We start from the raw sequence: 26,387 nt of genomic DNA on the forward strand, positions 1-26,387 counted from the left end.
CAAAGACCAAAGTGTGGACACTTTGCCCCTTCTTAGAAATGGGAACAAAACACCCTTTACTTCTTATAGCACTTCTGTAGAAGGTAAATAAAAGAGGTGAATAAAAGAGGTTAGGCAACATCTGTCTGCATTTCCGGGCTGAATATCATGAGTAGCTGCTCTAGCAGGTCAGGAAGACATGCTTCTGATTTCAAATTAGGGCCGTGACTAGCTCTTTGCCAGATCCTAAGAGATCACAGAGGTGGAATATTGAAGTAATTGGTGCTAAGCCTGCACTGTGTAGATTGAGGATCACTAAGTCTCCTATTCCCCCAAATCTCTTCTTTAGTAGAATTTAATTTTATTTCTTCCATCACAAGCTAGAAGGTAAGAAATAAAATTCATACTAGCTAATGATATTGTTTCTCATTATTTGGACATATTGATTAGTCTACTTCCTCTACTCCAAAGGTCTCTCTCAAATTGTATTTTTAATTTTCTGAATAAAACTATTAGTCCAGGCCTGATAGCTCACATCTCTAATCCCAGCAGTGGAGGCAGAAAGATCAAGTCAGCTGTATTCAACTCTGAGTCCAAAGCTTGGGCTCTATGAGACTCTGTCACAAACAAAACAAAAATATATTATGTAGAATTAATGCCAAAGTGTTTGCTGAAACAAAGAGGTCATTATTAAGTGTTGACTTTAAAAAAAAAGCCTATTTTACAGATTAAAATTAAAAAGAAATTACTTTAAGAAAGACTGAATGTGATAAAAAGCAAAAACCTACAAATCCAGATTCCACATTTCAAGGCTATAGAAAAGATGTAAAATAAGAGAAAATCAAAGAGAACAAAATTCTTGTAAATAATATGGGGCACATATGATTGCACACACTAGGGAAATGTACAAAGAGAAGGAAAAGTAGCAGAGCAGATTCTAAAAATAATCATGGGACATTTTTCCTCCTGAAAACTGTAATTAATTATTTGTGATGTTCAACATAATTTGTGCTACATAATATTAGATTCAAACAAAATATCACGTATCAACAGGTTTTAGGTTTAATAAGGCAAAAAATAAATACTAGAAAGAAAGAAAAACAAACAAACAAACAAACAAACAAGGACCAGGTCATTAAAAACATTCCATTAAAATTTAAAATAGCTGGATTTTTCAGAGCCAGATGACAGTGGGAATAGAGTGTCAGACAGTTTTTACAATATTCCACACATTTTTATTGTATTCTTGATAAGTACATTACCAAAAATTTCTAGATATTAATAAATTTAACACAGAAGCAGTAGTCTTTTAAGTCATTAAATATTATAAATTGAAATTGATGCTGACAGTTTATTTGTATCTAAACTCTTACTAGTATCTTTTAAATTAGATAGGTAATCTATTTTATTTCATTTTACACAAGCAACATCAATGTAATTGCACCTTAGTTACTGTTTCATTAACATGAGGAGAGACCATGACCAAGGCAACTTATAAAACATTATTTGAAGCATGTATGTGGTAGTTTGTTTAATGTTTTATCAGAGAGTTATTCCATGATCATCATTGTAAGGAACATGGTAGTAGACATGTAAGTAGGCATGGAACTAGAGTAGTAGTTCAGAGGCTATATATGATATACAAGTTGAAAGCATAGATAGATGATAGATAGATAGATAGATAGATAGATAGATAGATAGATAGATAGATAGATAGATAATAGATAAGCATATACCTTTAAAACCTCAGAATCCAATCCAATGATACATATCCTCCAATAACTCCACATATCCTAATCTTTCCTAAACAGTTAAATCAACAGGAAACCAAATATTCAAATATATGAACCATGGGGACCATTCATACTAAAACTAATCCTACTAGTCTCTTAATTTTTGTACTGATGTTCATGAATTGAAGCACATCTGGAATAGAGATTCCACAATGACACTTAAAACCATGTTAAATGAAAGGACATAACCAATATTACCATGGGGTGGAATACAGAATCAGTAAGACAGAAGATGCTGAATGTCATCAAGTCTATCAGAAAAAGAGAAAGGAGGTTGATACCCAAGTACCACCTGCATATGACAGAGATAAGTAAGTAAAAGAGAGATATTTCCCAGTAAAAGGTCCTAGATTTCCTAGTATATAAACATCCACAACATGAAAAACAATCCAAGAGATAGAGACACAGTTGTCAATGTCAATTTCAGTGAGAGATTGCCAAACAGTGAACTTTGCTTTGGTGCTAGCTAGGCCAATAGTCTCCATTACTTTCTGTTGAAAAATCTGAGAAAACAGAATTTTCGGCTAAGAGGGTTCCAGTCTTCCAAGGCTTTCCATCCTTCTGTCTTACAGGTTCTTACACATTATGGAAAGTTGTCATCGGGATTAGTCAAGGAAATTCCAAGACCACCGAAGAAACTATTGATCAGTTTTACAGATGAACAAGTATTCATGTTCTCTCCCTCTCTACTCTCCATGAAATGAGGGCTTACCCTTTTTTCTTTCTTTTACTGGATATTTTCTTTACATTTCAAATGTTATCCCCACTCCATGTCTCCCCTCTGGAAACCCCCTATCCTATTCCCCCTCTCCCTGCCTCTATGAAGGTGATCCTCCACCCACCCACACACCCACCCACCCACTCTTGTCTTTTTATTCTCCTAAACAAGCAGAATTCAGAAGTGAATCTGCTCATTGAAAAGCCATTCTTTTTGTTCCACATTTATTTCTCTTCTTCCTGTGGTCTCTTACTCAATTTAAAGCAAGGCAAGGTGGTGTGTGTCTAATTCAATTTGAAGCACATAAAGAATGGAATTGCACAGTGATACCATTACACTGTTTCACATGCTAACTTAAATTGTTATTTTAAGGGCTTAAAGTTCATATTATACCATGTGGATTCACACACTTCCATCACACAGACAGACAGACACACACAAACACACACACATGATAGATAGATAGATAGATAGATAGATAGATAGATAGATAGATAGATAGACAGACAGACAGATAGATAGATATAGACACACACACACACACACACACACACACACACACACACACACACACACACTGCAGTTTAAATTGGCTAATCAGGCAACTTAGGATACCAAAGAGAACAGGAGATTGATGTTCCCCTTAGGCTACTTAATTTTGAATTATACTGCCATCTCTACCTGTAGGGAAAACAAAAGAAAAAGAAAAGAAAACAAATTCCCAACTCTGTACAAGATCAGCTGTGGAATACACAGCATAAACCATGAAGCTCTCCTTTTTCATTTTTGGCCAACTGAGCATGTAAAATATTCACATTGAGGAAATTCACCTGAGCAGAGGTCAGTTTCCAAACCATGTTTCTTCTTCTTCTTCTTCTTCTTCTTCTTCTTCTTCTTCTTCTTCTTCTTCTTCTTCTTCTTCTTCTTCTTCTTCTTCTTCTTCTTCNTTCTTCTTCTTCTTCTTCTTCTTCTTCTTCTTCTTCTTCTTCTTCTTCTTCTTCTTCTTCTTCTTCTTCTTCTTCATCATTTTTTTGTTTTTACAGTCCAGTCCCTATTCCTCTCTCAGTCCGCTTTCCAACTGTTCCTCATCCCATTCATGATTTCCCCTTCCCCCATTCCAAGAGGATGTCACTCGCCACCCCCACCCCAGCAGACCTCCCCACTCACTGGGGCCTCAAGTCTCTCGAGGGTGGTTCAGGATTGGAGATGACTAAGCTGAAACAGGCATGCTGTGTTTCTAGTGGAACAAGGTTCAGAGAGTCTACTGCAAAATCTACTACAGAGCACCAAGAAAGGCTCCCATGAGTAAACATCTCCCTGTCTCAGAACCGCCAGAAATGACCACTGGCCCTATAGAAACATGAAATTATACGATTCCTTTTTATTATTGTTATTTACATCCCAATCTCTGTCCCACCTCCTGGCCCTCCCCTCACAGAGTCCCACTCCTACCCTACCCTCTCCTCTGAGAGGGTATACACAGCTCCTGGATATTCCCTGACCTTGGAGTATCAATTCTCTGCAAAGTTAGTAGTATCCTTTCCTATGGAGGCCAGACAAGGCAACACTGTTGGGAAACGGATTCCACAATCAGACAACAGCTTTAGAGATAGCCTTCAATCCAGTTGTTGGCGGACCCGCACCAAGTCTAAGTACCATGTCTGCTATATATGTGGCAGAAGTTTTGGTCCAGCCCATGTATGTTCTTTGGTTGGTGGCTCAGTTGGTCTTCCTGTGGAGTTCTTATCCCCTTCCATGCCTTCAGTCCTACCCTCAACTCTTCTGTAAGAGTCCCTGACCTCCTAATTGCTCATTTTCAATCTTACTCTGAACCATAGGGCAAGGAGTAAAGCTTAGTAGCAAGTGCAACAAACATTTCTTCCTAGTTCTGAAACATTTTGTAATGTAATTAAGGGAAATGTAAATAGTAACCGCCGTGAACACACAGAACTTGTCCAAAATACCCATTTTTATAAGTAGAATAACAAACTTGACCAGATAGAAGCAGAAACCAGTGTTGTCTTCATGCACACCATACTTAAGTTGAGATGTGTGTAGTAGAGGAGTAAGTTCACTTCTCCTTGTGAGTAGCTTCATCCATGAAAGAATATCCCCAGACCTGCTACCTTATCATCTATCACTGTGATTACAGTGACTAATCTTCCATGGAAGAAGTAAACATAGCAAAACAGGAACTTATAAAGAGAATGTATTACAACACCTCTTAGCTGAAATTTCCATAATTTGTGAAAAATATTTTTTGCATCACCTAAAGGTCTAAATATTTTACCAGTTAGTTCTGAGTGACTTTCCCATTCTATCTTATCTCCATATTAGTCAGTTGTCCGAACCTAGCTTCATTCCATCTTATCTCACTATTATAATCACCCAAACCTAGCCTCAGACATTGAAGCTTATTGAGTATGATGGTATACGCTGACAACTGGTCCATTCTTGACCTTTTAAAACACAGCAAAGGGAATTCGATAGTGTGCCAGGTGAAAAGCTAACCTCCTTTCAAAATGATAGTAAAGGAAAATATATTCAAAACGCTTTGACTCCATGATATTTTTTTTTAAAAAAGTTTTCACACATTTTCTTAAAAATGTCTTCAAGACTTCCTCAGATGTGAAGAACAAAGTTCAAAAATCAGGAATGATTAAATCATTCTATGTCCACAACTGTGAGTCCTTTTGAAATGTTTCAAAAGTTGTAAGATTTTAATGGTTTAAATTCTTGACTAAATTCTCTAGTTTGAACTCCATAAAAAGCTAAAGATGGCTCCTATTAAATTTTTGTGTCATTATTCTACTCACAAAGCCTTCAATGGCTCTGTGTTGCCTAATTAATTAGATGCAAGTTCCTAATTGAAGAACATATAGGTTTTCACTGCCATTTACACTTGACAGTGCTTTCTGATCTCATTTTCCTAACAGCCATGACTTTTGCCGCCCATCCCTGGCTGCCGTTCACATTCTTTCCTTTATTAATCCCTATCTCTCTGCTTTTATTAGACTCCCACATACCTTCTTTGTTTTCCAGTGATTTTATGTTCCTTTTCCACAACCAAAATCTTATCTTCTCCATGGTTCAGGTCTGTATCTTCCATCAAGCTCTTTTCCATCTTTCAGTGAACTTCCTACTACATTTTACATCAAAAGATGGGACTTCTTACTGTTTTATTGTTCTATTTTCCCCCATTAATTTGTAAGGGAAAATGTCACTTCTTGACTACATTTCTTCTAAGGTTCTCCTCACTGTCAGTACTCAATCAGATAAAATTAAGACTTAATGTTGGCTTTGGTGAAGCCTTTGTTGACTTGAATTTGTCTTTTGTCATTTGGAACAGTTAGTACTTTCAGATCACACCACCACTGGTCATTCTTTTTCTTTGTTTGTTTGTTTTGTTTTGTTTTGGGGGTTTTTGGTTTGTTTTGTTTTGTTTTGTTTTGTTTTGTTTTGTTTTGTTTTGTTTTGTTTTGTTTTGTTTTTCGAGACAGGGTTTCTCTGTATGGCCCTGCTGGCTGTCCTGGAACTCACTTTGTAGACCAGGCTGGCCTCGAACTCAGAAATCTGCCTGCCTCTGCCTCCCAAGTGCTGGGATTAAAGGCATGTGCCACCACCACCCAGCAGCACTTGTCATTCCTGATATCCTAAATGTTCCTTTTTTATCTTTTATATACTTAGAGTTCTAGCCATGTAAGAGCTCAAAATAATCATGCTCTATACTTATCTACTTCTATACTTACCCTCTCTCTCTCTGTGTTCCAGACATCAGTCTCATTCCTATTCTGTGGATACAATGTATAACACTTGTTTCTGCCCCCGGATTGTTAAATGTTTCCTCACTATTTGGCTTGCTATTCACCCTCAGTTTCCCAGGGTCACTATTCATGCCTCATGACCTAAAATAGGCATCTTCTAACATGCTATTCTGGAGGGTTTCCGCGATTCCTCATCTCCATTGCCATTACTTACTTTCGGCATCATATGTCATGAAACTCTTCACTGTTTTAATTTAGCAAGCTGGAATCTATGTTCCATGAGGCACAAATGTAAATTTGTTCATTAATATAAATATCAATGGAGAGTACTTGGAAAAGCCCAGCTAATATTTATTGAATGAATGAAGTACAAAAAAAAAGTTATGAAGGATTTCATCAGAAATGTTGTGTTTCACTTTTGAGAAAACAATATTGATTAGAAGATAGAGTGTCTGAATTCTAATCCTTATTATTCTGCCTTTTACTGAAAATTAGACTAAGTTAATCATTAATTTTTCCAAATTGTAAAATTAAGATTAGACTAAAAGTACACAAACCTTTGCAACTTAATATCCTATGCTGTTTGTTAGCTGCTGTTTCTTGAGCTGGTGTCTTTCTTCTCACTGAAGCTACTAGGTTGATCATAATCACTGGGCAGGGGAGGTGGGAGAGGGGTCTACTTTCAGAAAGAATTGTGACACAGACAAGTGTCCAGAATTCACCCGGGAGCTGTTGATATGTGTGGTACAGCCTAATGAAATGACAGCTCTTGTTTTGTAAAGCAGCTAATGGTCTTAACAAGAAACACAGTTTTCATGCAAGAACACTAACAGTCCAAATAATGAGCCTTTAACTCACTCAGCATGACTGTCATATCCTCAAAAATGCATTTGTTAAGAGCCCTATTGGTACAAATGCTTAATAAATTCAATAATCTTTAAACTAAGTGCATTAGAGTGCTGAGTGCTGGTCTTACTGGATCATATTAGATGGACTTAAGCCATTAGAAATACAGCAGATGTTCCAAGGAGAGGGGGAAGAATGGGGAGCTAGAACTAATTGGGAGCCTTTCTGGACTAGAATGGGGCAAGGGACCTAACTGAGGCAGAGCCAATTACAAAATCCATTTAAGTGTAACAGATGAAGGTCGGAAAGACTAAACTATTAATTAAGGGCAAGAGCATTAAAATGGAAAAGATGACCATTTAGCCTTAGCCCAGTGATGCATACCTTCTGGCTAGTGAACTGGCAATCAAACTTTGTGATGGAGACCTTGATGGAACTCTGAAGAATTAAGGAAAGGCTAAAGCAGGAGCAGGGTAGTCAAGCATCCCAACTTTCAGTGAATTCTTAACTTCATAGCTGGTTCCTGACAGCAAGGCTTTCTTATTTTGCCTTATGACTGCGCCCATATAGGTCCAAGACTTAAAGAAAAAAAAAAAGCACCTTTCATCCAAGGCAAAATCAAATGAAAGCTGAGCTAAAGTTCAAAGCTAAAGTTCTCTAACATTAGCCTCCTGACCATTTTTATGAGACATGGCCACTTCAAGGCAGGATCTCCCAACACATCCACCTCTTCTGTGCATCTTTCCCCTGTGGATGCCCCCAGTCACCCTGGCATTACTGTTTTTCTAGTCAATGTTTAAATTCTTGGTACTCAGAGGTATCAAAGATAAGTCAGGAAGGCCATGCTTGTCTTCTATGTTTCTTTGTTTAAAAAAAAAAAAAATATATATATATATATATATATATATATCCATGCATGAATATAATGTACCATCTCAAAGTCTACATACTATTCACTCTCCATCGATTCTTTTTCAGCCAGTCCCTCCTGCCATTATTCTCTCCTTTTAAAAATCCCATTAAGTTTACTTAGTCCTACATATAAGTGCATGGGAATAACTTCTGATACCCTTAATTCCCAAAGGAAATGGATCCCTTCTTCCTTATTGGCTATTACTCAACAATAATTTTTCAGGCAAGAATGGACTTCATGAGCCCTTTCCTCGAACATGGTGGGGAAGGGGGCTGGCTTTAACTTCTGTAAGTCTTATACATACAATGCCAGGAACTATAAGCTCATACACATACTGTGCTGTCATATTTGTCAAATATTATTTAATTGTGAATGTCTACTCCCTCTGCTATGACAGTCTTTCTACCTGCTCTTCTGCTATAACTTCTGAACCTTATTGGGGGGTGATTATATACAGATGTTCCATTTACATTTGAGTATTGCATACTATTTTGTACTCTGCATGTTCAGTTGTGGGGCTGTGCACTAATTGACATCTACTACACAAAAGAAGCATCTCTGTTGAGGATTGAAATATTCATTAACCTGTGGGTTAAACAAATAACTTTATCTCTCCTCAGTTGCCAAGAGAGCAAGAAGATCTTCTCCTATAATTTCCTCTCTGACACCATCCCTTTGTCTCAGCTACCAAAATCCAGAGGCACTTTCTCCTGGACACCCACTTAGCCACACTGGTCAGGGAATCAGAGGCAATCTTCACGCATTCCTCTCTACCATTTCCAATATACTAATTCCAACCATGTAGCAGACCATCTCTAGGGGACTGTATCCCTATCTTCCTCCACTTTCTGGACACTTCACAGATCCTCATAGAAGACCCTCCTTCCAGTGGATATTCTCAGACCACCACCTTCTAGCCTACCTCATATCCTTCCTGTCAGGTTTTGACACACAGAATTACATTCTACCTGGAACCCCCAAGTGGTCTTTCCTAGCAAGGACTTAGAAGCATTCCCTACCAGCCAACACACATCCACCATTCTCTCCTCAGAAACAAAGAGAGCAACCAAAACCAAGAAAGGGAAAACTGATCCTACAATGGCGAGACCAGATATCAGCACCCATAATTACAGTCATCCCAATCCCAGATGCTGAGATGTCCAAATAAAGACACGATCAATAACAGCCAGTTCAATATGCCTTCACTAGAGAAACTATTATAGCAGGCCCCCAGAATGTAATATAGCTGAAGCACAAAGCAGGGATTTCAAAATAGATATTATGAATATGGTCAAGGACCATAAGGAGGATTTGAATAAACCCATTAATAAAATACACGAAAACACAAACAAACATAGGAACAAAATGAAGAAAACTGTTTAAGGGAGAAAAGAGGACATAAAGTCAATAAATAATGCCCAAACTGAAGTAAAACTGGAAAGGAAACATTTAAGAACTCAAGTAGGTATCTCAGAGGCAAGCATGATTAACCAAATACAGGAGATGGAAACGGGAATGTTGAGCATCAGACACAAGAAACATCAGTGAGGAAAAAAAAATGTTAAATCTACAAATATCAAGGCATAAAGTACCAAGGAAATTGAGACAATATGAAACAACTAAATCAACAAATGATAGGAATAGAGGAGAGAGAGAGAAAAAAAAAACAACAAGCTCAAAGATTCATAAAACATTTTCAACAAAATAATAAAAGGAAAACTACTTAACCTAAAGATGGGAGTGTATATCAAAGCACAAGTGGCATACAGAACACTAAATAGATTGGACCAGAAAAGAAATTTCCTTTAGTTCATAATAATGAAAACACAAAACATACAGGACTTAGAAAGAATATTACAAGCTTCAAAGGGAAAGGGCCAAGTAATATATAAAGGCAGACCCATTAGAATAACACCTGACTTTTCAATGGAGATTATAAACTTCAGGAAGCCTTGGCATGGGGGCTGATCTACAAACTCTAAGAGACTATAGATGCCAACCCATAACACTATACCCAGCCAAACTTTCAATTAGAAAAAATGGAGAAAAAAGAATTATTAGTATTTTATTTAGTTACATTTCAAATATTATGCCCCTTTCCAGTTTCCCCTCCGCAAATCCCTTATCCTACCCGTACTCCCTGCTACTTCTATGAATGTCCTCGCCCACCCACTCCCCAACTCCCTCCTCACTTCCCTAGCATTCCCTTATGCTGGTATATAGAGCCTTCACAGGACTAAGGGCCTCCCCTCCCATTAATGCCAAATTAGGCAATCCTCTGCTACATATGCAACTGGGACCATGGGTTCCTCCATGTGTACTCTTTGGTTGGTGTTTAAGTCCTTGGGAGCACTGGGGTGCCTGGTTGATTGATATTGTTATTCTTCTTATGGGGTTGCAAACCCCTTCAGCTCCTTCAGTCCTTCCCCTAACTCCTCCATTGGGGTCCCAGTGTTCAGTCCCATGGTTGGCTGTAAGAATCTGCATCTGTATCAGTAAGGCTCTGACAGAGCCTCTCAGGAGACATCTGTATCAGGCTCCTATTAGCAAGTACTTCTTGGCATAAGCAATAGTGTGTGGGTGTGGTGGTTGCATATTGGAAGAATCCTCAGGTGAGAAAAAGGGGGTGCATGATCAGGTGTGGGGGCAGATGTGGAGGGTCAGGAAATTGAACAGAGGTGTATAGCAGTGGGGTTTGGGGAACAGGGGTAGACACCAGAAAGTCCTAGATGCAAGCAAAGTAAGAGACTCCCAGGACCTAACTGGGATGACATTAGCTGAAATACACAACAAAAGGGAGAGTCAACCTGTAGAGACCATATTCAGAGATTAGGCATGGCCCCTGGATGAGGGATGGAGCTACACACTCATCTCAACAATATTAAGCAAGAATTTCTCCTGTCAAGGAAATAGAGTGACAGTGTGTGGAGCAGGGACTGAAGGAAAGGCCATTCATGGAGACAGAAATTCAAGCAGTTCTTATAGGTAAATTCAGCTCTGCAAACATCACTAAAACAAGATAAAGAGAGTAACTGAACCCAAGAAAACAAGGAATACATAATCACAGACCAATGGATATAAAAGAGGGGGGCCCATCTCAAAGAATCAAAATACATACAAAGGTCATTTATAATCCCCAACATCAAATATCTCAAGTTGCCAATAAAAAGATTGAACCCAAAATAATATTTTCCTTCTGCTTTGTTAAAACAAACAAACAAACAAACAAACAAAAAACCACATCAAGTATACACATTACCTTTGGTAAATGGTGGAAAAAGATATCCCAAGCTATTGGACACAAAAAGCAAGCCAGTATAGCCTTTCTAATATCTGACACAGTAGACCAAGCCAATACTAGTCAGAAGAGAGAGGGAAGGGCACTATCTACCCATCAAAAGAAAAATACAGCAAGAGAATATTTCAGTTCTGAACATCTCTACACCAAACATAAGGTCACCCAAATACAGTAAAAATAAAACTACTAGCCGGGCATGGTAGCACACGCCTTTAATCCCAGCACATGGAAGGCAGAGGCAGGCGGATTTCTGAGTTCGAGGCCAGCCTCGTCTACAGAGTGAGTTCCAGGACAGCCAAGGAAACACAGAGAAACCCTGTCTCGAAAAACAAAACAAAACAAAACAAAAAAAAAATGAAAAAAGGAAAAAAAAAAAGAAAAAACTACTAAAACTAAAATTAAATTCAGATATCAATCCTCACAGACTAATAGGGGAAGACATCAATACCCATTTCTGCCAACAGACAGGCCGTCCAGACAAAAACTAAATGAAGAAATACTGGATCTAACGAAAACATAATCCAAAAGAACCCAACATATATTTATAGAACATTTCCCCCCAAAACACCTCAGAAGCAAATGAAATTTTCTCAAAACCTGGCCACATACTTGGATAAAAAGCAAATCTCAACAGTTATAAGAATATGCCAGTGCCTGGCAAATACAGAAGTGGATGCTCACAGTCAGCTATTGGAAGGAACACTGGGCCCCCAATGGAGGAGCTGGAGAAAGCACCCAAGGAGCTGAAGGGGTCTGCAACCCTATAGGTGGGACAACAATATGAATTAACCAGTACCCCAGAGCTCTTGTCTCTAGCTGCATATGTAGCAGAAGATGGCCTAGTCGGTCATCACTGGGAAGAGAGGCCCCTTGGTCTTGAAACTTTATATGCCCCAGTACAGGGAAATGCCAGGGCCAAGAAGTGGGAGTGGGTGGGTAGGGGACCAGGGTACATAGGGGGTATAGGGAACTTTCAGGATAGCATTTGAAATGTAAATGAAGAAAACATCTAATATTAAAAAAAAGGAAAAAGAAAGAAAGAAAGAAAGAAAGAAAGAAAGAAAGAAAGAAAGAAAGAAAGAAAGAAAGAAAGCAAGCAAGCAAGCTGTGGTAACATCCCATATCCTATCTGACCAGTATGGATTAATTCTGGATATCAATAACAATAAAATCAACAGAAACTTTAAAACCCATACAAACTGAACAACTCACTACTGAATAAAAAAAAATGTGTCAATGCAGAAATTAAGAAAGAAATTGGAAAATTCTAGAAATGAATGAAAATGAAAAGACAATAACCCAAACTTAATGGGACACAATGAAGGTTGCTCTACAAGGGAAGTTAGTAGTACTAATTGTCTATATAAAAATTGGAGAAATCTCATATTAGTAACTAAATGGCATACCTGTGAGTCCTTGTTAAAAATACTAACCATTAAGAGCAGTAGACAGAAAAAAAAAAATCAAACCAGGGCTGAAATCAATAAGTAGAAACAAACAAAAAGTCAAAGAAAAAAATGATACTAAGACTAGGTTCTTCCTGAATCCAGTAAGAGTGACAAATTCTTAACAAAATTAACTAAAAAAGCAGCAAGAGTAATATAGATTCACAAAATTAGAAAGAAAAAGGGAGATATAACAACAAATAATCAAGAAATACATTGAGTCATAAGAATACACTTTAAAAACTTCTATCCCACCAAATTAGAAAGTTTGAAAGAAATACACAATTATCTATCTTGTTGTATACCACCCACCATAGTTATATGAGGCCAGATATCCCTAGTGGAAAAGAAACACTAATTAAAAACTTCCATCTATTAAAATCCTAGGGCCAGATGGTTTTAGTGAATAATTCTACTGCACTTTCCAAAAAGGATCAACACCAATACTCCTGAAATTATTTTACAAACTAGAAAAAGAAAAATACATTGCCTAATTCTTCTAACTAAGCAGTTTCCCTGAGACCTAAACAAGACCCAACAAATAAAGATAATTACAGACTAATTTCTCTTATCAACGTAGATGCAAATGTTCTTAGTAAAACACTTGCTACCTGAATACAAGAAATATGAAGATCACATATGATCAAGCAGGATTCATTGAGAGATGAAGGGGTGATGCTTCAACATACATAAGTATAAATGTAATTCCCCACATAAACCTTCCCTTTAGATACAATAAAAGGTCTCTCACAAAATACAACATATCTTAATGATAAATGTTCTGGAAAGACTAGCAATGAATGAGGCATACTTTAAGAAAGTCAAGATATTTACAGTAACGATATAACCAACATAAACCTCAATAGAGAGAAACTCAAACAATTATACTAAAGTCAAGAAGAGGACAAGGGCCCTCACTCTCTATATACCTCTAGTCAATAGAGTACTTGAAGACTGATTCAGAGCAATAAGACAGCTGAAGGAAATCAAGGGGATATAACTGGGAAAGGAAGACATCTAAGTATCTTTACTTACAGATAATATGATTGTATACATAAGAAACTCTAAAATCTGTACCATGAAACTCTTACCACAGATAAATGCTTCTAGCAAAGCAGAAAACAAAATTCACTTGTGAAAATGAGTAGACTTCCTATACACAAGTGACAAAAAAACTGAGAAAGAAATTAGGGAAATAATACATTTGACAATGGCCTCAAAATATATCTTGATTAAGTCTAATCAAGCAAGTGAAAGACTTACATAATACAATTTTAAGACATAGAAGAAGTTGAGGAAGATAAGAGAAGATAGAAAGACCTCGTATGCTCCAGGAACAGTAGGAGTCATATAATAAAACTTGTTACCCTACAAAAATCCATCTACAATTTCAATTTGTTTTCTTCTAAAAAAGAATCCTGATTTAACAAAAACAAACAAACAAACACACATGGTGGAGGTATCACTATCTCAAATTGGAATAGTACTTCTAAAGCTATAGTAATAAAATCAGCATGGCATTGACATATACCAGAAATGTTGATCTTGTGGGACAGGATTTAAACCCAATGAGAAAGTGCATTATTATTTTAATGTATACTCATGCCATCAGTGGCCATATCTTTCCAGGTCAATCATTATTAAAGTTTGCAATGTTCACATCTAGGCAAGATGGTTGATGATTTTTCTCTCCTAGTAGTTTGCACTACACTTCCTAACACTAAGAAAGCTAACCAGTATATAAAAAGATTCCAAGTTGGTTGCAACTCCATTTCTTGTATTCTATGACTCAGATATTTGAAGTCTTCAGCAATAGTGTATTACTCTCAAGTTCTGGGGAGTAACAGAGAGCAATGGCAATAGAATGTAATATTTGGGGGGATATCTATGGGATCCCATTGACCAACAGCTTGTAAAGAGGTAACTTACCTAGAATTGGACTTTTATTTGATAACTGTTATGGTCTTAGAGAGGCACCGTCCCTTGCAATAGGGCAACTGTATGTGCATGTGTATGTATATGTTGTGTGTGTGTGTGTGTGTGTACATGTTTGTGTGTGTGTATAGTAAGTGTATATAGTGTATGTGTGTGTATGTGTATGTGTGTATAGTGTATGTGTGTGTAGGTGTATGTGTGTGTGTATATTTAAGGGAGCTTCCATAGTAGTATGATTTGCATATACTATTTAAGTCATCTCCCTATTACACTGTTTACCTTAACATTGGAAGATCTTTGTGGTAGGGGACACTGGCAAAATGTTACAAGGTTGTAAGTACAATCTTAATCTTTTTTGTGTGTCCCAAGGTATGGCAGAGTCTTTTGAAATCAACATAATATAAATGAATACTGTGGTGTAGGCATAAACCAGGCTTCTGTTTATATATAGACCTCACCATTTCCTAGAGAATGCATTTACTCTCCTTTAAATTCACACACACACACACACACACACACACACACACACACACACACACACGACAAACATTTTAGCATGTGGTAAGTAATCAAAATAACAAAGGAATAACTTACTTTGTTCTTATGGTGTTTAGATATAGGGAGAATTCACAGGATGGAGGACAACTATAATCACTGTCACTCAGTAGGTTTAGACCAAAGGACTGAGAGTTTCTGAAGGTTGGATTGGGATACATAATGAGTTTAAGACTAGCTTAAATGATTGAAAAAAGGTCTGTCTCCAAAACAAAATACAAAAGCAAAAAGCTATATCACAGTAAACGATGTTCTTAGCATCTATAAAATCTGGGGTTAGATACTCAGTGTGGGAAAGAAACTTAGGCAGAATCCTGTTTTCTTAGGAGCTATGAAAATTGCTATGAAGCTACAAATAGCTAAGTCTTCATTTGTCACAATGTTTCAATGACAAAATAGGGTAATTATTTGAAAAGTTAACCCATTTGAAACACACACACAAATAACACTTGGAACTTTACTCTCAGGGTTGGTAAGTCAGGGTAATGGATGGGGGAGGTGGGAAGAATGAGTCATTATTTTCTGGGTGGGTAGTGATGCATCCACCTTCCAAGGGAGTTAAAGGAGGAATTGACATCAATAAATGTCACATAGCATGCCAGGATTGATGTGGAGACCCGAATTCAGATCTTCCATGGGGTCACTCTTGCTAGGTTACTTAAAAATACATCATTTTGCCCTGTAATTGTCCATACAAAGCTGTTTGGTTGGGTGAAGTAGAGCACAAACACACTCATTCAGAGAATACACAATAATTACTAGTAATAGTGAAGACTGTGGACAATAAGGATCATCACATCATAATAAGAGCACTGGAAACTTCAAACTCTAAGGAGTGCCACTGTCTTCATTTCCTCCTGCTGAGTTACAAGGAGTGTCCAATCCCATCATACAGGGTTTACTCTTCCCTCTATCACATACACTCCAGTTTTTCTTTGCATTTTATGATTTCATCCCTACATTTTACAGCCTGTTTATTTCACAGTTTAAAAGGAGCATGACCTTGAAGGCAATCTAATATTTTGGCAGTTATCTAGCATAGATGTGGGTGGGGGTGGATACTTAGCAGAGTTTAAGTGATTGAGAAAATAAAGTAGCAGGCCTTAGCAGGGATCCCTTGTTTCCTGCTCATTTACAGATAGAAATAAGCTGGCTTGTGGCATCTTTGAAAATAGTCATCAAATGAATAATAGGAAAAAGTCCTTCCTTTCTACCCATTTCATGCCTTTCAAAGTATCCCTCCCTACAGAATAGTGTGGATACACACAGGCTTTACCACAGACCATTATCTCTGGCTTTCAAATGCTACCCTTCAGTGTCATCGTGAGACATCTTCTACATAACCCTGCTGTGGGTACAAAATGATCTGCTCGATTTGTGTTGGTTATTCTTACTATAAACATTCATACTTTCTGGTTTTCACTTTATATTTGGTTGGCAGTTTGTTATTTACTGTTAGTCTACTGCTCAATTCAGTCTTAATTTTCTCCTCCGAGAAATCCAGGTCCATGGCCTGTTTTGTTAACTGATTAAATATTGGATATGCTCATGACATGTCTTAAATCATATAAAAGACCACAGATTGACTTGAGGTCATCTGAATAGTCTGACTACTCACAGCATGATCACTTTCTGTGATAAAAGAAAAACTTTCCCCATGGTGTTCTGTGTTGAGTTCTATGGACTCAGTACTTTTCCTGGATCTACCTTAAGTTCATCCTGATAGCTATATGAAAATGCTTTTCCCCCCTTAAAATAACATTGATGTGGCCATTGGAATAGCTGGAGAAAAAAACAAAACAAAACAAAACATGTCTCTGTGCTATAAGGTTTAAGTGGATGGCTGAAAGAAATAAAGATATTTTTCCTAAGGTCTTTTAAAGCTGGCCTCATACTGTCTAGCCTGGTGCTCAAACACCTTTTAAATCCCTTTTGAGTGCCATTTAATCCCCACAGAACTGGAGCAACATATCGATAGGATTGCACATCAGCCACCCACTCATTTGTGCAGCACTGAGGGAAGCACTGCATAGCCTGGCTATCCATCCGGCTTGAGCAGTTAGAGGAAGGGAGGATGAGTAGCCAGAAGGACAGTGGGAAACAGAATCTGATGATACTGATTCTTTAGGCATTCAGGAGACGGTCGAAGGACACTGTCTTGCAATTCCTTTAAATGTCTATTTCACCACATATATAATTGAATTACATATCTGATTAAACCCCAAAATGGAAAAGTCTCTGGATAAACACTACTCTATGCTGACTTCCTCAAGGTGAGCTGACTCACTACCTTGCTGCCAGTTTTAATATGGCAATTAGTGCCAGCGAAACTCTATTTGCTTATAGACCTAATTAGAGATCAAGAGGGTGGCTCACTTTTGATAATTGCATGGCTGTGGCCCATCTATCAGCCATTGTTAAATTGTTGTTATATTAATGTAAAGCTTATAATCACTGCTGTTCCAAATTGAATAAAATGTTCTTGCCAATTCTCCAATGCAATTAATTTACATAAAAGCCTTTGCAACTGAAATTAAAATGATATACATCTTTGCAAAGGCTTCAGTTAAAACAAAGCTGTGTGGTAAGGACCTCTGTACATCTTTTTTTTTTCTCTTGCCTTTTTGTGTTTACTGGAACTAATGGACAAACAATCATTAAAATGTGCCTAAAACTAATTAAAATTGTTGTGCTCACACCTCATTTGCTATGTTCACTCATTTATTATTCGAGACATTAATATTTCAAACTCTCTGTTTCAGAGTCCAGGGAGATTCCAGGCAGCAGAACAGGAGGTCAGCAGTTCCCCCTTCCTTCCAGGAATCTGCATATAAATTACATTAATCTCACTGTGGCATTTGATATTGGCTCCAAAGAAATGATGGCATAGGTAGTCTCATCTTTCTCTTCTTTCTGTTTAAACTAACTAAATAAAATAAAGCAAAGTCACGGACCACCAAAGGACCTGCGGCAGACAATAGCAAAGAGTATTACATAGGAGATGTCATAGTCATAATACCTTAAAAGTTCAGAAATAAGGACTTGTTATACACTGCGAGTTCAGTACCTTCCCATTAGGATCAGCAGAGACAGAATTGCTGGTGCAAAATTAGGGGGATGCTTCATAGTTTCATTAAAAATGTGCAATTGATGTGACCAATGTAGCAGGGCCAAGTGAGATTATTCAGCTGGTTTGTCTACCATTAGATATCATATTAATAATGCATCTTCCCTTTTAATTTTATATTATTAGTCAGGTTGTGTTACCCAATTACCAACACCTACAGTTTATTAAGGGAGTATTCTGAGGCAGTGCCTCTTACATAATTTATCTAATTTAATCTATGCAACAATACTATTATTGTTACAGCTTTAATGTTTGATGAGAAACCCAAGCTCAGAAATACTAAGCAGCTTGCCCCAGGTCTCACTTTGTTTGCAGAGCAGGAAAATAAGCTCTTGTATATGTTCTTCCGGCTGGTTCTATGGGACCCTGCTGACCACCTTGAATGATTCATCCCCCCAAAGCAGACAGCTAATGATTTTTTTTTGCTTCATGGGTCTCCTACACTCTTCCCCCTATAGCATCTGCACTTCAGTTCTTTGTCATCACCTTTTGCCACGGCACCATACATAACAGACACTAAGTCTGGCACAGTGACTAGAAAGAACATGGGCAGAAGACGGCAGGAAAGCAGCTGCAACCTTTGCATGGTAAGCTCAGAATATTTGCTAATTTTTAGAAATAAGAGGAGACAAGTTTTGCTTTCATGGATCAAAGACCATATAAGGCTAGCATACTGGCAGTTTTAGAAAGTTGGAATATGAGATGATCTTCTTTCTTGAAGCCTATTTCTAATTTTTGATCTACTGACTTCTGTGCTAAGTAACTGTATGAATGTGAACAAATCAGTCTCTCTTAGAGACTATTTTCATCATCAGTGAAAAAAAAAAGATGCTGTCTGGGCAGTTCAGAAATCATCTTTGCGGCTCTATTATCTATGATTTTATTGGAAGAACTTGAGCCTAGACAATGCCCATAACTTGCAGCTCATCAACTTGAAAATGAAATCATAAATGTGCTCGAGAATTTGATTCAAAGGAAATTGGAAATTGAAAATTCCTGAGATAATGTGGGTCAGATATTCAATTTTTAAAATATCTTTAAAGAACAGACTCATTTTGCCCAAGAAAAAGCACATATTTCAGTGTGTGCACATATACGTGTATAGCCCCCAGTATATTAAGGATTGTATCATAAATAGATATGAGGACTAAGGATGTAAAGATGGGAGAGTGCTAGAAAATCATTTGTCTCAACTTCCCCCTTTTCCTCCTCAGCAAGAGACTCTGTAAAACCCCAGTTTCTGAAGACTGGAGTTTTAAATCTACATCAATGGTGGGTATAAAGAAAAGAAACGTGTAAAGTTACCAAGAGAGCTTCCTGTAAGTTAAAGCATCCCAAAGTAAAAGAAAACGGCATTTTATAAAATTGATAAACAGAAATATTTATAAATGGTAGAACATTGTAAAAAGAGAGTTTGACCTAAATTGTCTTGAGAAATCAATTGCATAATTCACTCTGTTTGCTGTGCACAAGGAAGGATGACCAAGGGGCATGTGGTCCTGAGGGGAGGGATGAGCATCAATGGGGTGCTAAGGGGTTTTAGAGATGAGAAAGACTTGTTTTGTCTGTGACCAGTCTGTGATGGGACTCAGATTAAAGTATTTGGTTAAAAGAAAATAGTGTTACTGCAGCTACTTAAGCATCTTTCAAGTAATGGGAAAGAGGGAAGGGACTCAATGTAATAAAAAAGAAAAAGTGCCCCCCCCCCCACACACACATTTTTTATTAGATATTTTCTTCATTTACATTTCACATGCTATCCCAAAAGTCCCCAATACCCTCCCCTCGCCCTGCTCCCCTACCCACTCATTCCCACTTTTTGGCCTTGGCATTCCCCTGTACTGGGGCATATAAAGTTTGCTAGACCACTAAAGTTTGTTCTTCCCAATGATGGCTGACTAGGCCATCTTCTGCTACATATGCAGCTAGAGAGACGAGCTCTGGGGGTACTGATTAGTTCATATTGTTGTTCCACCTATAGGGTTGCAGACCCCTTCAGATGTTGGGTATTTTCTCTAGCTCCTCCATTGGGGGCCCTGTGTTCTATCCTATAGATGACTGTGAGCATCCACTTCTATATTTGCCAGGCACTGGCATAGCCTCACAGGAGACAGCGATATCAGGTTCCCTTCAGCAAAATCTTGCTGGCGTATGCACTAGTGTCTGTGTTTGGTGGCTGATTATGGGATGGACCCCCGGGTGGGGCAGTCTCTAGATGGTCCATCCTTTTGTATTAGCTCCAAACTTTGTCTCTGGAACTCCTTCCATGGATATTTTATTCCCTATTCTAGGGAGGAATTAATTATCCATATGTGGTCTTCCTTCTTAATTTTCTTCTGTTTTGGAACTTCCAAAACATAAGAAAAAGTGTTTTGACAAATGAAAAGATTGGCAAAACAAGAAGGCAGACAAAGGCCAGTGAGTGAATCTTGGAATATTCCATGATTCACTTCTGGGGACAAGAGGATCTAGGTGATGATTCTTCTTTCATTTCAAACTTTATAAAGATAAGGAAAAAATAAAAGAGATATTTGTATAATAATGAGAATCATTATGTTTAGAGATGAGAAATCTGTAATCTTGTCTCAGAGGCAATGAAGATACAATGAAACAAAGTTAATATTGAGAACTCAACTCCAGAAATATTAATGATCTGGCTAGCTAAGATAGAAACAACAAAAAACACATATTAGTTTAAAAGAAGGCAAAGGACCAGTGGGCTGGCTTAGCCAGAAAAGATGCTTGCAGCCAAAACTGAGTTTAATCCCTAGAACCCAGATGGAGAAAACAGACTCCTCCAAGTTGTCTTCTGATCCCTAGCAAACATTGATCATATCAATAACACATGAACACAACAGATCAAGTATATACACACCCCTACACCCCCACATACCCACAAACCTACACAACACACACACCTGTAAATGTAAATACCTACACATACACAACCCACATACCCCTACAGACACCTAAACACACCTATACATGCTTGCATACCCCTACATATCCCTACACACCCACCCACACATTTCTTCATACCAAACACACTCTTCTACACACACACACACACACACACACAGAGAGAGAGAGAGAGAGAGAGAGAGAGAGAGAGAGAGAGAGAGAGAGAGAGAGAGTTTTTATTTTAAAAGAAGGTGAATGGAAACTCATTAGGGTCAAAGTAAAGAAACTCAGAACGTGAGTTAAGTCATATGACTTAACTGTAAAAGACAGGCAGATAGAAAGAAAGAAAGAAAGAAAGAAAGAAAGAAAGAAAGAAAGAAAGAAAGAAAGAAAGAAAGAAAGAAAGAAAGAAGAAAGGAAGGAAGAAAGAGAGAAAATACACCTAAAATTGAATAAGAAGGTAGATTAGGAGAAAGAGGATGAGAAATTACCATTGTTGAGTGAGAAGAGCTAAGTGGCTGTCTTCACTCAGCTAGGGGTTTGGAAAATAATGGGTAGAGAAGAGCAGCCCTCGTGTGGCTGGGACAGAAAGGTGTACCTTCATGGCTCCTGACTATCCCATGGAAAAGTCAAGTTAAATTAAAAAGCTAAATTCATGTCATACCTACACACATACACAGACACACACAAACATACACACACATGCAAGTCGGGTGCAAAGCAGAATTTATGTACTGAAATTTCAATTTTAATAGCTGGATTAGTTTCATAGTTTCAGAGACACAAAGTAGGCTTTACCAAGAAATAAAATCATAATAAGTTCTATTACCTCACATCTGGAAAACTCAAGAGGAATAGAAATGGCAACCCCCACATAGATGGTGTTGGGCTTTGGCAGTCCACAGCTGGCCTGTACCACCAGCCTTTCCTCCTCTCTGGCTCAGACTTGGATGTCAACTTTTGTTTTTCTGGCATCTGACTTTCTGATGTGCTCTATCCCTCTACCCTCACATTACTCTTGGAATGTCATCCTTCTGCCTTAGTGGACAGTGCCCTCCTTTCATCCACTGATATGTCCCTGATATCCCTGACACTTCCAAGCCTGGGAAGCTTTTTTTTTTTTTTTCCTTGCTTGATTTTATAGAAACTTAAAGCAGGGAAAAAAAAACTTCCCAAGCTTGGAAGAGTCAAGAAAAAGTTTCTAATATAATGGTGAGTAAACCTCAAATTTCTAATAAGGAAAAGTGAGTGAGTCAAGTCTGTTGTTTGGAAGGACAGCAGATATGAGGGATGGAAAGCCATAGAAAAGGAAGGTATGAAAGGAAGAAAAGAAGAAATTCAGGACGAGGAGAAGCACAGAGAGAAAGAGGAAGGACAAACTTCAAACTCTTGTGCCAATGGTCTTAATATTCCAAATGTCACTCTGAGGACTAGGGCCACTCCACAATTAGTTTCTAGTTGTGTGGAGCATGAGAAGATAAGGGCAGTAGAACCAATGTTTCTTGTATCAAGGTTTGAGTCTAGTATTGCTTTAGCTGACTGGGGTGCTGAGGGAATGAAGAAAAGTCAGACACACAGATACATAGAAAAGCTGGAATATGGTGGACTAGGTTCTCTCATGGTTAAGCCACAGCATCTGAGAAGCAACCGGCATGTCTGTTATGCAGTTTAGCAGGGAGACGGGAGTTTTCCATACAGCTAAACAAGGAGGTGGTCTTATTACATGTAGAATAAACAAGGATTCAGGGCTATTGTATATATGAGGCAGGTTTTGCTAATCTTGGGAGGGGGGCAGTCTTCAGGCTGTAAGCATCTGAAGGAAGAAAGCTACTGTGAACATTTTATACATATACTGTCAACATCTGTACTCACACAAGAGGAAAGTTTTGGCATCCCTCTGAGCCTCCCCTGAGGAAACCTTTGCCACCCCCTTATATCTAAGGCACTGAAGTCCACAACATGACTATGCCTGCCCAACAATGCACTTCACCCAGGAGTTAACTTGCTCCCTACAGTTAAATCTGAAGCAAACAGCTGCAATTAATTATGAAAGTGCATGCTTCAGAGTCTCTTTGTATTAAAATGCCCTTTGAAAGTTAGGAGACTAATAATACTGCTTGATTATTTTTAATTCCTAGGAAAAGTCAAAGTGGATACTTGTGTGTATGTCTGTGTGTATGAGTATGTATTATTCATATATTATTCACCGAGAAATCTAAACATCTGGCAACTACTCTTTGAAACTCACTTCTGTACTTCTGCACTTCTGTTCATCCAGTTTCTACTGCTGCCACTAAATCATAATTCCAAGGCATACTTTGTGTCTCTTTACTGTCTTATGTCACAACTACAGAAAGTAGTCTCAAAGGCTGAGAAATTCCGAGTCAAAGTGCTTTGATTTCTAAGAATTTCCGGAACCCTTTTTACCCAAAGAACATAATGATTTGGCATATCAACAAAGCAATGCACTATGGGACTTGTAGGCACTCGGTTTTGTTTTGTTTTGTTTTGTTTTCCCAGTGGACCTTCTGCCATGGGAAAAAACCATGTAGGCTTATTATTATTGTCCCATTAATTCTCCACTAAAACACTATCCTGGCTCCAGTCCCTTCATCCTCTCACTACCTACATCATGGGCCAGGTTTATAGCATCTTCAACCCAGACTCTTCTTTGTCCACCTTACTCTTTCTTCTCTTGAGCTCAGATTGTTTCTTCACATAACAGTCAGCTTGACTGTTTTAAAACTGAAGCCATGCCATGTACTCTAGATACACTCATCCAGTGGCTTCTCTTAATAAAGGAGAATTTAGCATTGTGTGTCCATGATCTTCAGGGTCTTCCTTGTTTCTCCATCCCTCATTCCCTACCACATCCCTGAATCATTTGGTTCCATCTGATCATCCAACAAGCATGCTCATTCCTGCCCCAGAGTCCAGGCATCTGTTGTGGTCTCTGTCTGAATGTACTTTACCAAGAGACCTCCTGGGATGTCTACTCGGTTTACATTACTCTGTCCTCAGCTCTCAGCTCTCTAAGCTCATGGTGTGTATAGTAGCATCCACAGTGGCTCTGTCTCCTGACCTAGTTGTGTTTTGTTTCAAAGCACTCTCTCTATTTTATATTCTATTTATATTCTGTTAACTCTCCTTAAGCAGCGGTTGGTTCCTTCCTTCTGGGTAGGATTCCTTCTGAATTTTTTTTTCGGTGACATTTCAATACTGCCTTTTCACAAGATACGCATAGAATAAATGTTTGTTGAGTGCATATTTTAAAGTCAAGGTATCTTTTCCTGGGCATGATAAAAAACAAAAACAAAAACAAAAAAACAGCAAACTCTTTCTTTTCATAGAAGTCAAGCTGACCTCCTTTTGGTCGATTAGCAAATTGCAGCAGAATGTTTCTTCAGACTTCCTTCTTGCTGATTACAGATGTGTTCCAATCATGTTTTTCTTGATTAAACATCTTTTCTTCCTAAAAGTCCCTTACCTATACAGGCTAATTTGATAGTGAGTTATTTGAAATAACACAGTCTCACTTGTTTATTGACAAAAACAACAACTTGATTTTTCTGAGTGAGCTTTTAAGTAGCACGGGTGGTGCTATGGTTCTGTGTAGAACATCCATATTAAATTCACAGTTTGGAGACTTTATCTTTTGGAGACATTGTCTTACTATGTAACTCAGACTTGTCTCAGACTTTACTTCTATCTCCCAGTCCCACTTACCTGATTTCAAATACCGTAGGTCTGCAAGACCATGTGTGGCCACTGAATATATTTTCAATATTTCTGTTTCTTTAGTTGATAAGGGGGTAAATACTTTGTCTCTCATGAAACGTTACAGTTAGAAATTGGGACTTTCCGAGTTGGAATTAAAGACAAGCTACATGTGTTATTTAAATGTTGTCTCGGGCTCTACACTGAAACATTTTCATCAATTAAAAATACACTCTCACTAAGAATGTTAAGTAAAATGGAGCACTCCAGGTGTTTGCCAAAGCTCTGCATGCAAAATTAGCGTGCAAATGTTAAGGTCTCGCTGTTGGTGTCTCTGTCAAGTCTAACTATCAGGCATCAATATCTAATCAAAGATTCTTAATGAGGAAAGTCTATGTGGGCTCAATATGATTTAGCCTATGAAGCAAGGCATTGATTCTTCTATGAACAAACTCAATACCCAGCAAGATCCACCACCTGTGGTTAGAACCTAGTGTGTCCACTGTGACCCTGCATGTTCATAACCAGAAATGCTCTCACAACATCTCAGATTTCTGTTAGTGTTTGAGAACATTAAAAAATAATTCTTGGTTTCTGTTTCATGATGCAACAAATGGGAAGTCATGGTTTTAAAATAATGACAATGGGAGTGACACTGACCCTGGTCCTCGCACACCAGAGCATCCCATTTGCAGAAAGCCTTCTGTCTGAGGCGATATTGAATGCTGTAGAACAATGACTAGGACTGAAGACTGAAGAATGGCTTCCTACTTCTGGCTCTGAAAGCTACATTTCCTCTCTGTAATTGTGGGGCAAATTGTTCACTGTATTTCTGTATAATTGTTTCTCGCTTCACATGGATATGCTACCAGATGATTTTGAAACTTAGATGAATGACTCTATAAACCTTTCACTACATTTCTGACTGGCTCTTACCAACTTGCCCAAGATATTTGAAATATCGAATATAAGTACTGTACTGGCTAGTTTTGTGTCAACTTGACACAGGTGGAGTTATCACAGAGAAAGGAGCTTCAGTTGAGGAAATGCCTCCATGAGATCCAATGTAAGGCATTTTCTCAATTAGTGATCAACGGAGAAAGGCCCCTTGTGGGTGAGAACATCTCTGGGCTGGTAGTCTTCGTTCTATAAGAGAGCAGGCTGATTTAGGATAGGTAAATATCCTTTCCCAATCTGTTGGTGGCCTTTTTGTCTTATTGACGGTGTCTTTTGCCTTACTGAAGCTTTGCAGTTTCATGAGGTCCCATTTGTTAATTCTCGATCTTATAGCACAAGCCATTGCTGTTCTATTCAGGAATTTTTCCCCTGTGCCCATATCTTCGAGGCTTTTCCCCACTTTCTCCTCTATAAGTTTCAGTGTCTCTGGTTTTATGTG

This window comes from Mus caroli, chromosome 8, assembly GCF_900094665.2.
Source record: "Mus caroli chromosome 8, CAROLI_EIJ_v1.1, whole genome shotgun sequence".
Taxonomy (NCBI): Eukaryota; Metazoa; Chordata; class Mammalia; order Rodentia; family Muridae; genus Mus; species Mus caroli.